Genomic DNA, 12,726 nt, shown 5'->3' with positions numbered 1-12,726 from the left:
AATTCATTAAAATTGATGTGCTAAAAAATTAAGTTAAAATTTCTGTTTTTGATGTATTATATTTTAGTAAATTTATGGAACTTTAACTATGATATAATAGTCTTAATTTGAATAATAACGAAATGAATATTTGATTATTTTATCTCATAATAGATAACAAAAGATGGTAAATAATAAAAGTTTTTATATTATATTATTTTATTTTATATTATTATTATATTATTTTATTATATTATATTATATTATATTATTTTATATTATTTATATAACAAACAAAGATTTCATCTTATGTTAAGATCAATATGTAATATTTCTTAATATTTCTAATTTTAATTTTTTTTTAATTTAATTTTAATTTTAATTAAAAATCATTATTTATTACAAAATATTATCTTCATTAATATTAAGTTAAATTAAATATTAATTCTAAAATGCTAATTTCTACTTTAAACTTTTTAATGTAAAAATCCCTTTTTAAATCATATTGTTAGTCAAAAATGATTAATATGTATATAATATAAATCATAATAGAAAATTATTTTTCTAGATTTGATTGATACTTTTAATTAATTCAATATTTTTCATTGTATAATTAAACAATAATAAATTTTATCAAATAAATAATAAATTTGTAAAAATTTTATTCTACATTTTCTATTAAGATAAATAAAATTATATATATAATTATATATATATATATATATATATTTTGAAAATAATTTTTGTATATGAAAAATAACATTTAATAAATATTTATTGAGAGATTTTTAATTCTTTTATCGAACGTAGATTGCTAATTTATGGAAATTAAAATTTTTTAAATTTATTAATATTAAATCATGAACATAGAAAGAACATTAAGAACTGTTTTTAAATCGTTGAATCATTTATTTAAAAAATATTGTCATGCTCATTCATTTAATATTATTTAATTTTTAATTTTAATTTAATTTAATTAATAAAAAAATTTGAAATTAATTTGATTGAAGTTCGTTTATCTAAAAGATTATAAAAATTTTGATTATTATTCTTATAAAATTTTATATATAATAAATGATGTAGGATATCCATGCAGGGATTTTTTATATCTCTACTGAAATAATTTTGAATATTGTTTATATCAAACACATTCTTTCATTTAAAATCTACATTTTATTAAAAAATTCGTCTAATATCAAATTTAAAGAATATATTAACATATTAAAGCCACGATTTTGCTTTTATTTATTTTCCATTTTTCTATTAATTAAAATTTATAATTGAGAAATAAATATATAATATACAATATAATTAATAAAAGATTATTTCGATTTTTATTGGTTCTACATTTTTTTTTTTCAATAGTTTTTTTTATAATATTTGGTCAAATATAATTACATAATGACAATATGCATAATGTTAATGTTCTACTAATGAAATAAAACATAAATTTCTCCTCAAATTTTTTATACATTCATTATTTATGATATCATATTTATTATAAATAAGTACATTACTTCAAAAGCATATTTATTTTTGGTAAAATTTATTTTAATTTTGAAATTATATATAGAAAAATCTATAAAGATTTTTTCTTTCAGATTGATATATTATATAAAAGAATATAATGTACAATAGAATAAAATTTTCGTTATACCAAAAAATAAATTTGAAGAATATATTGTATAATAATAAAAAGAATTTTTATTGTTGTTGAAAAGTTGTATTCCTTCAAATTATTTCTTTTATTAAAAATTATCTAATTATTAATTATTAAAAAGGTAAAAAAAATTCTTTTAAATATTATTAATAATATAAATATATATATGAATAATATAATAATATAATAATACAAATATACATATGAAATATATATACTGATAAAATTTTATACTAAATAATTTGAATTATCGATGATTCTTTTGGAATTAGATTAACATTATTAATGAAATTTTGCATTATTTATATTAATAATAATAATAATAATAATAAAACAAATAAAGTTTTACAAGCAAATTTTAAAAATTATACATATTACTTGATTATTCTATTTAATATGAAATTATAAAAATTAAAATTATTTATAATTTATCAAATTTATAATTAATTTTTAAAATTTTATTATTATTTATTATTAATATTATTATTATTATTACTATTATTATGAATTATTAAAATTATTGCATAAAGACAATAAATACTATTTTTTTTATTATTAATTTATCTCTGATTTCTATAATTTGGTAAAATTTAAATATTACAAATAAATTTCCAATAATATTCATCGAACTTTATTTGAATAATAGTGATATTTAATTTAATAGTGATATTCAATTTATTATTAACCGGTATAATTTATCATAGATAACATATCGAAATTTTTCGATTTTATTTAAATTTCAATATTTTGAATTTGTAAAAAAATCGAGAAGAAAATATTTTTTGACACGATAATTGATTGGATAAGCTACGGATAAATTAAACGATTACATTTATTTTTTTCAAGTCATCATGATAGTTTAACTCGATTAGTTAATATTTGATGACTATTGATATATATATATATATATCATATATCATATATATATATATATGATTACATGATCAAGGAAAAATTTAAAACATTATTTTTTTTTTATTTAGAATAATGAGTTTTTGAATTATTATTATTTAAGAAGTGTTATTAAATAAAATTCCATCTACAAGAACTTATTCCATATAGAAATAAAATCGGAAATAAAATTTTCATATAATGAAAATTAATCAAGAAATATTTTACATAAATTTTAATAATTCATGAATTTTTGAAATTGCGTATTATACTCGTAAAATAATTTTAGATATTTTCTTATACAATGTGCGAAAATATGTGCATATTAAATAAATATTTACGCGTACATTTTATATAACATTATAATCGAAGATAATTCAATGTGCAATAATCATATTTTTCATGTTTCGTTATAAATTATTTTTATTCTTTATTCATGAAACAACGCAATGGTTTGAGAATTTTTTTATATAATTTGCATTTATAATTATCTTATATCCACATTCTTTGTTTATCATATTTGATATATTTATCGCATAGAAAAAAATAATAAATGTAATAAAATAATAAATAAAAAACTATATAAATCATTTTATAAATAAAAGCTTAGTTTTAGTATAATAATTATAAATTAATAATTAATAATTATAAATTATAAATTATAAATTATTATTATAAAATTTATATTTATATTATATTTATATATTATTATATATTATAAAATTACTTATTATAAAACTTTAAATAATATATAATAATAAAAATTATTACAATAAAATTTTTTAAATCTAAAATTAAATTATTAAAATTGTTATTTATTAAAATTAATATTTTATTAATCTCTATTAATTATATAAATTTAATGAAAAAACGATTGAAAAAAATTCTTTTATATTACAAAAATAAATAATCGTGAAGATCAAAAACAATAAATAAAAGAATATGTTATTTAACTGGCATTGAAACATACATGAGTTTCATTATATTCTTTCATTCCAATATAACAAATTATCGATCATTTTATTCGTTGCAAAATTCTTTAGATAATAAATTTTTTTAAGAATATATAATATAATCAATATAAATATACATATATCATTCTTATTATATTTTCAATTATATCTGTAAACAATTAAAATATTTAAAAAATATATAATTAAAGAATAGAATTTAAATTAAATATATTTATATACTATACCTCTAAATAAAATGCTGAAAACCAAAATGTGTACCAATTAATTGTATTCATAAAAATATAATATAATAATATAAATTCTAATATGTATAAATATTCTATCAGTTCACTTATTAAAAGTGTAAGCATTATATTTTTTCACCAATATTACGTTCTTAAAATGGAATTATTTACATTATGACCTAATAAAATTATGTGCAAAGAATTTCAAAAAGAGATATTGAATCTTCCGTGTATATTTATTTATATCTTGATACGCATCACCATAAAATTTAAATGATTGATCAAATATCAAGGTATTCGAGAAACGAAAGCACCTAATGTTTTTCAAATCTTACCTCTTATAATGTAAATGATTTCATATATATTTTTTTTCTTCGAATATTCCTATTGATCAGGTATCAACTATGAGAAGATCTTTGCATGGATGACTATGTTTTATTAAAGTCGATGACCTCTCACGATGATGACCACCACGCTTACTGTCACGTGGACGTTGCTGAAGTAAAAAAACGAGTTCTTACTATCATTAATTTGAATTTGATTGATTAATAATCCGTTTCCAGATTATATATCGAATAATTGAATTAACATAATTTTATTTATATTATTATATTATATATGATCATTTTATTATATATGAATGAAATAAAGAGATGAAGAAAATGCATTTGTACGCATCGATTGATTCAATTTATTTTGATACTATAATTTTATTACAGTTATGTTTTAATATTGCATTTGTATTTATTGTAAAATAAAGAAAAATATAATAAAGAAAATGCGCTTTTAATATTGATTTATTGAATTATTGATTCGATTTATCATTATGCAAATGAATAATATTATATATATAAATTTAATATTAATATTATATATATATAATTTAAATATTATATAATAGAGAAAAAAAATGCACTAGTATTAATTTTAATTTTATTTACTATTTTATGATTTTATTTCATATCAATTTACTATTTTATCTAACTTAATAAAATTTAAATAAGATTTCAATAGTAAAATTATTGTTATTAAGAAATTAAGAAAATGGATTCTTTTATGCTCATTAATTTCAATTCGATTCATTTAATTGACTTAAAGAACATTTCAATGCTATAATTATAATAGAAAAATAATAATGATTCCATTAGCTTATTTATTCTCCCATTGAACTGATTTTCAATGGATAATATTATATAATAAACTAATTTTTATTACATGGTAACGTGTTTTCAAAATTCTGATTTATTGCACAATATCGTTATTACCATATTTTTCATTTAATGAAGATCTCATACGTGAAAAGATATTGGACAGTAAAAAGTCCAACAAGTCCAGTAAAAATGTTCTACAAGGTAGACCACTTTTAACCTTGGCAACATGCAATTCTCGGAGTGCGATGTCCTTTCCTACATCAGAAAAGAAATGATACAAGAATCAAGGTTTTATAACATAAATATGGTTTACATTATGGTTTTATATTACACTATTTCTATGGTTTCAGTTATGTTTTCGAGTTTTTCATAAATATGATTCGATTTCGAATAATCGATTTTTAATCTCATCAAAAGGATTACAGGTATATCTAAAACTTTTTATAATACATAATAATAATAATAATAATAATAAATAATATATTATGTTCAACATATTTTTTATAATTTTTTTAATGATTCTAATTTTATTTCACTAACTATTTTTTTCTAATTATTTATGATTGAAATTATTTTAATTTATTTTTAATATTATTTTATTTTTTAAGCATAATTTAATTTAATTGATATTGTAATCTAGTATTTGTAATAGTTATCATATTTAATTTATTCTAAATAAATTATATTAAATCAGTAATCTAAATTAAATAATTTTACAATAAAAAAATTAGTAGAATAATAAATTGTAATTAATTTGTCCCTTAAGATAGAAAAAAAAGTGAAAAATCATTATCATAGAATTAAACATACGTATTATAATAAATAAAATCGATTTGAAATCAATTTCATTGCTTAAAAGTACAAGAATATTAAGTTATAAGGATAAAAAATACATTCCTATTGATTTCTTAATAAAAATATTTATGCATTGACGTCAATAATTCAACTAAGTTTTTTTTATAAGAAACAAAATATCATATAAGTGAAAAAACTAATTTAGTTATTTACATCATATTTTTTTATCTTATGATATAGAATGCAACTGTAATACGAGATAATTTATTCTGTTACAAACTATGGTGCATACTTGATGATTAGTATTCAAGAAGCGTATAAGCCACCCGCATCCAAGGAACTTAACAATCGAATACTATTAGTTTCTTCGTCGTATAATTTGCAATTGTGTACGATTCCATAATCGAAGCTGGGTGGTCTTTCGTTACTAGAGAACAAATATAAAATTTGGATAAATCTGAAATTAAAATTGAAATAATCGAAATAATTATTTTTAAAAATAGTTTAGAATAATTGAAATAATTTTTATTATTATTATTATTAATTTGAAATAATAACTTGTTTCATTATACATTCATTAATTCAAATTTAATGATAAATAAAAAAAATAAATGATCACAAAAATAATTCTAAATATGATATTAATTTTCTTTTTAAAAAATGCAATTATATAAAAATGCAAAACGTGTAAAATTCGATCACTTATAAATTACTAAATAAACCAATTATTGTATAAATTTTATATTTATTTTCGTCTTTATAATCAATTTTTTAAGGATGAATATGTTATTTTATAAATATGTTAATATCATCCATATATTTTTTTAAGTTTTTAGAAAAATTACTAGAATACTAGAATATTAGAATAAACAAAAAAAGAATATTAATATTGTTTCTATAATTATATTATATTATTATATTATAAGAAAATACAAAAAATAAAAAAAAAAAAGATTCAATATTTAAAATTCTTACTTTGATAAAAAAAAAGGTTATGTATTTGTAAATGAATATTGATTTTATAAATGTCATGATACTGAAAAAAATTCTTTGTCTTCCTTCTTTATTTTTTATACATAATTATATAGATTTAAAAAAAATTATGTGTATAATATTTCAAATAAAAAATCGTAAGTATGAAAATAGAATAAAAAATTTTGTGTTTATAGTTTTTATAATTGAACAAAATAAATGTGTTCAGAAATGCATAATTTTATTATGCATAATTAAATGTAATAAAAAGATATTTAATTTTAAATCTCAACAATCATTTATATTTGTTTATAGAATAATGATATTTTTAAATTATTTTATAAATTGTTTTTATTTTATTATATGAAATATAAAGTTCTTTTGGTTACTTTTTTAGTTATTTTTTTTGGTCTAATATCTATTATATAAATATAAGATTTATAAATGTTTAGAAATTTTATAAATGATTTATGATCACTTCTAAATAAAATAAAATGAAAATATAACGAAAAAAGAATAAGTTTATATTTTTAATTTTATTTTTAATTATTAATAACTAAATATTGATAAAAATACCCCTAGGCATAAATTTCCCTATAAAAAAAAATAATGTAGTGATTCTCAATAATATTACAATATTGCAATTAGAGAATCACTGTATAGTAGAAATAAAAATTATTGGAAATTTTCTTTATAATATAATATTTTGGATCTTAAACTTTACAATTATTGTGTTTTTTTATCAAAGTTTTTAAAAAATAGTATTTACTTTTTAATTGAGGATTTTTAAATTAATTTAATGAAGAATGTTATAAAAATCATATTATGGATACATGGATTCTCAATTTGTTAGATTAGGTTAAGGAATTCTGTTGAAATATATTCATAATAAGATTTTTGAGATTCTTAACATTGGATTGATTCAGAAATAGTCGATTAAATAGTAATAATCCGCAGGATTGGAATTCGAATGCATCAGTTACGCGGGAAGATAGATATTCTGAGAATTGTAAATGATTTTTTTTTCGATTTTGCTTAGTTTTCGCTCATAGGAAACGAAAACATTTTTTATGAATAAAATAAAAAAATATTCCTGTTTCGTTTTATTTTAAGTTTCTAAAGACATGTGATTTAAAAACAGGAATTGTAGTTCCAAGAATAAGGCAAGGAATTCTACGCAGTTAAACAAGAAAATGTTAAACAATCAACCAAGTAATACTATATATTTAATATTATTAACATTTTTATAATTTAATTAATAATAATAATAATTTAATTAATATTATTAATTTTCTTAAAGTTAATGCAAATTAAATTGCCATTTTTTTAACTGCAATATCCTCAATTATACATAAATATATATAAATAAATAAATAAATATATACATAGTATATAATATATATATATATATACACACTATATATACTTACAAATAATATTAATTTTCAAAATACATGTAAATTTTTAATAATAAATAATAATAAAAATAAATTTGAAACCAAATTGGATATGATTTAATATTTTTATTATTGTCTCGAATTTAAAATTTTACAAGATTTTCAAATTCGAAATTGTTGAGAATTAAATAGTAATCTTTTATCAGAAAAAGATTAAAATCTTAACAAATTTTGATTTTAAAATTCTTCATTAATCAAATGAGATAGAAAAAAATATTTAGAAAATTTAATAAAGATTAGATCGTTATATTAAATGGATAGAAAATGTAATAGTTATTCGATTTATTTATTTATTTTTTTTATTTGATATATTTGATATACTTCGAATTAATCATGAAAATACTGCAAATTATTTTTATAAAAATTATCAATATAAACCAAGTTATATATAACATTTCTATCATTAAAACAAAATATCTAATTATTTGTTTCATTGCTTTTTCCCTTTATATTGATCACGAAATTATTTACGTGAGTAATTTTTAATTCATAATTTGTATGATTTTTTTTTCGCAGTCATCATTTGAGTTAGAGTTTGAAATCGCTTAAATAAAGTCAGTATCTTTTTTTGAAATATATATTTCTTCATAATAAGAAAAACTATCAATGTATTATATAATATATTATGTATTATGTATTTACATTATATATTTGAATTATGAATTTATGTTATTCATGGAACGATAAATTTTTAAAATAATCCGAGAAATTTCTTATATTTTATTTATCAATTTTTTATAAATTCAAGACTTTTTCCAATCAGTAAAATGAAAAAATTTATCCAACGAATTCGCTACAAAAGAATTAACACACGTTTCTTTAATTATTTGTTTAAATTTGATGATTTGCTGATTATATATATATATATATATATATATATATATATATATCTAATACTAATCAAAGCGCGATAAATCTATATTTTGTGATTACCCAATATGAAAATTTTTGTAAAGAAAAAAATTGTTTCAAATCATTAATTATGCTTTGTCGATTAATTTTTGAAAATTATTGTATTTTGTAAATATAATATTATAATATTATAATATAATTAATAATAATATATTAATATTATATACATACATAATTTAAATATATTAAGCATATAAATATAATATTATTAATATCATATATTAATACATAATATTTCATATTAATTGTTAATTTCTAATAAATTATTTTTTATTATATATTTTGTTTTCTGTTGAAACAATTAGATCATTGTAGAATGAAATAATAAATATATATAATGATTCACAATTGAAAGTATTATAAATAAATAAAATTTTTAATAAAAAAATGCATAAATTAAATTTTTCTGTAAGTATCGTTGTAATTATTATAAAACATGCAATATACAAATTTTTTTTATATCATTCTGGATATCATTCTGACAAGATAAAATAAACTATTAAAATTCCATGTTATAAAATTTGTGAGATATATCGAATATCCAATAATACTCAATACTTTTAAGATTCATTTATTTAAATAAATTAGTAGTAATTATATAAAAATTGAGATAAAAATTTATCACAAAATATAAAAAGAATAAATATCTAATATATCTAAACACAAAAATAATTTTCAATAGATTCTAATACGAATGAATTTAGTACTACGCATTTATATTTTAAAGAATTATTATTATATTTTAAAGAAATTGATAGAATTGCGGAATATATATTAACCAGTCATCGTATGATGTTATTTAAATATGTAAGTTTTTATAAATATGCATTAATGCATGCAAAACCGGAAAGGATAATTAAATCTAAACGCATATACTTTAAAATTCTTTATAATTCTGTTAATATTAATCTTCTTAGTATTACAATTTTCAAAAAGCTTATGTTATTTTTAGTTAATAAATAAAATATCTTAAAAAAGAAAAGTTCATTGATTTATCAAGATTGATTTCATGAATAAAATTTTTTAATAAAATGTGTTAATGATGTTACATTCCTTAAAACCAGTTTCTCTTTTTCAAAAAAGGAATTTCTTGCTTTGCACGATTAATAGTATCATATTATGATAATGAATATATAAACGTGTTAATTGTAGAATTTTTATTTTTTTTTATATAAATAATTTAATATAATATAAATTTCATTGCTATATTTTATAATTTTGGTTTTAGTAAAATTATTAGATTTATATCATATGTGTGGAATTTTTATTTCCAAAATTAATTCTTCTTGCTTATAAATACATAACTTTTAAAAAATGATTATACTTTTTTATTTGAGCATGATTTAAAAATATATATATATTTTTTATAAAACATTTCTGATAATTTTCTTTTATATTGTTTTTTAAGCTAGATTTATTAGATATTAAATAATTTAATCTATTTTATATTAATAAAATTAATTAATCTAATCTCTATTATCTTAGCTTTACCAATATTATACCATATAAGTATAATAAATTTAATTTAAAAGGCAATAAGTAAATAAATATAATTAGTATTACAACATTCAATTCAATATTGTTTTTTTTAATTTTTATTTTTAAAAATTTCCTGTGCGTAGTTTTTTTCATTCAAAGATGATTTAAAAATATTAAAAATGTTTTAGGAGAATTCTTTTTAAGAGAAATAACAAACTACTTAACTACTTAAAATATTTTTGATAGTTAAGTTTGATGAAATTATGAATATTTTATCTGTTTTTGCATCGTCATGTCGTACGAAACTATTTCGTCACATTGCTATTTCTCTTTATCTAAAATAAACTTAAATTATAACATTCAATCAAAATTATACTATCATTTCATTTGGTCTCGCTTTATTTAATGCAAACTTCAGTTACTTATAATATAGTAATTAAGTCATAATTGATATTTTTACAGATTAACTTTTATATTTATCTTAGCTTCTATCAAAATCTTTCAAAGATATCATTCAATATATTATTGTATATTATTGTATATTGTATATTATTATTATTATATTCACATTATTTAATTATAAAATTTTATTTATTAGATAATTATTTATGAATATAATTTTATTATATATTTTTTTAATTTAATTGAAACTTTTTATCGTCATACATTTATATATTATATTTCAATTTTATTTCAATTATATATTTTTATACATTCTTCATTTAATAATTAAATTGCCATTATATTCATATAATTTATTGTTAACTCAACTATTTCTCATTAAAAAGAAAACGTTTTCTTTCATTAAAATCATTTCATATTCATCTTGGTTTCAAACCATTTAACATCCAAAAATTAATGACATATCTGTGATATTTGACATTTATTCCTCGATTCGAAAATCATTGATGTCCTTGTACCATGGAACTCAGATCTCTCTTTATTTATTAGCGATCGAAGGCATTTCCGCCATTATTGGAAAAAAGCCAAAATCTTTTATTTATACAAGGTTAATGAATAAATCTTAATTCAATTTAATTATTTTAAAATATTTTAAATATTTTACATTTTTATATTGTCTTGCGATTATTCCATGTATAAAAATATACTGAATAAAAAAAAAAATAAAAACAGAATAAAATTTTGCCTTTTTTTGAATGAACAAAATATTGTTAATTGAAAATATTTTTAATTTTTGTTTAATAAATTTAAATTATTTTTTGAAATTAAATATTCATTATATACTATTACATAATACTATTTATGTGAATACTATTTGAAGTCTCATTTTTGAAAAGATTTAGTTTAAAAATTTATCGAATATGCATATATATTAAATAATTTCTAAAATGACAATGTAAATGACAAGAAAAATAATTTGAGATTTCAAGAAAATCAAAATTTGAAATGCATAAGAGAAATTTTTAAATCAAAAATTTTCTTCAAAATTAAATTTCAAATCAAAAGAACTTTGTTTTCTAACTTACTTTATATATGAGATAATTTCTTGATTACCTTATATTCTTGTTCTGAAGCATTTTGAAAAATTGAAATATTTTATATAAAATAATACATAAAATAATATGTATACAAAATAATATATAATTGGTGTTTATATGATGATTCGTATAATTACTATCTTATCTTTCTTAATTAAAGATTAAATTTTTAAAAAATTGAATAAAATTTAATTAAAAAAATATCAGATAAATAAATATCAAGTAAAACGCTAAATAGTGAATTACATATTCACAAATCTATCTTTTTTACATATAAATTTTATTTTTTTTTGCAAATCATAAATTGAATTCTTTCGACGTTTTACATAAATGCATTATAACAATGTAATCTAAAAATAATGATAGATCGTGAGATATTTTCAGTAAATATCTTTGTTAAAACTAACCTTTTTATATTTTATATTTTAATATATGCTGAAACAGATTACAATGAAAACATCAACATGTAAGATAATAATTTATATAACTTGAAAATAGAATGATAAATTAATGCCACGTAAATCATTAATTTAACTTATTGTTTGAATCGATACCTGAATTGAAACATATTTAAAGTTTGTAGTCCGTTTTAATATTTTTATCAAATCATTTCTATCAAATTCTGATCAGATATTGAATTAATGATTGATATTTAATATAAAATATGATAACATTTGTGCTATGTATAAAAAACTTTATTTGAACTACATTTTATTGATAATTAAAAGAACAA

The 12,726-nt window shown here is 16.8% G+C and overlaps 1 long non-coding RNA gene across 1 annotated transcript; it reads right to left on the bottom strand.

The window, feature by feature from the left end:
- Window positions 1–3,870: 3,870 nt before the first annotated feature.
- Window positions 3,871–6,122, bottom strand: LOC133667448 (uncharacterized). The gene is made up of 3 exons (XR_009832968.1): window positions 5,967–6,122; window positions 4,994–5,134; window positions 3,871–4,224 (listed from the first exon to the last, which is right to left on the bottom strand). It is a non-coding gene; the product is annotated as an uncharacterized LOC133667448 (long non-coding RNA).
- Between the last annotated feature and the right edge of the window lie 6,604 nt (window positions 6,123–12,726).

Source organism: Apis cerana, linkage group LG16, assembly GCF_029169275.1.
Source record: "Apis cerana isolate GH-2021 linkage group LG16, AcerK_1.0, whole genome shotgun sequence".
NCBI classification, from domain to species: domain Eukaryota; kingdom Metazoa; phylum Arthropoda; class Insecta; order Hymenoptera; family Apidae; genus Apis; species Apis cerana.
The sequence above is the reverse complement of the archived record's forward strand: the minus strand, read 5'-3'. Positions and strand labels throughout refer to the sequence as shown.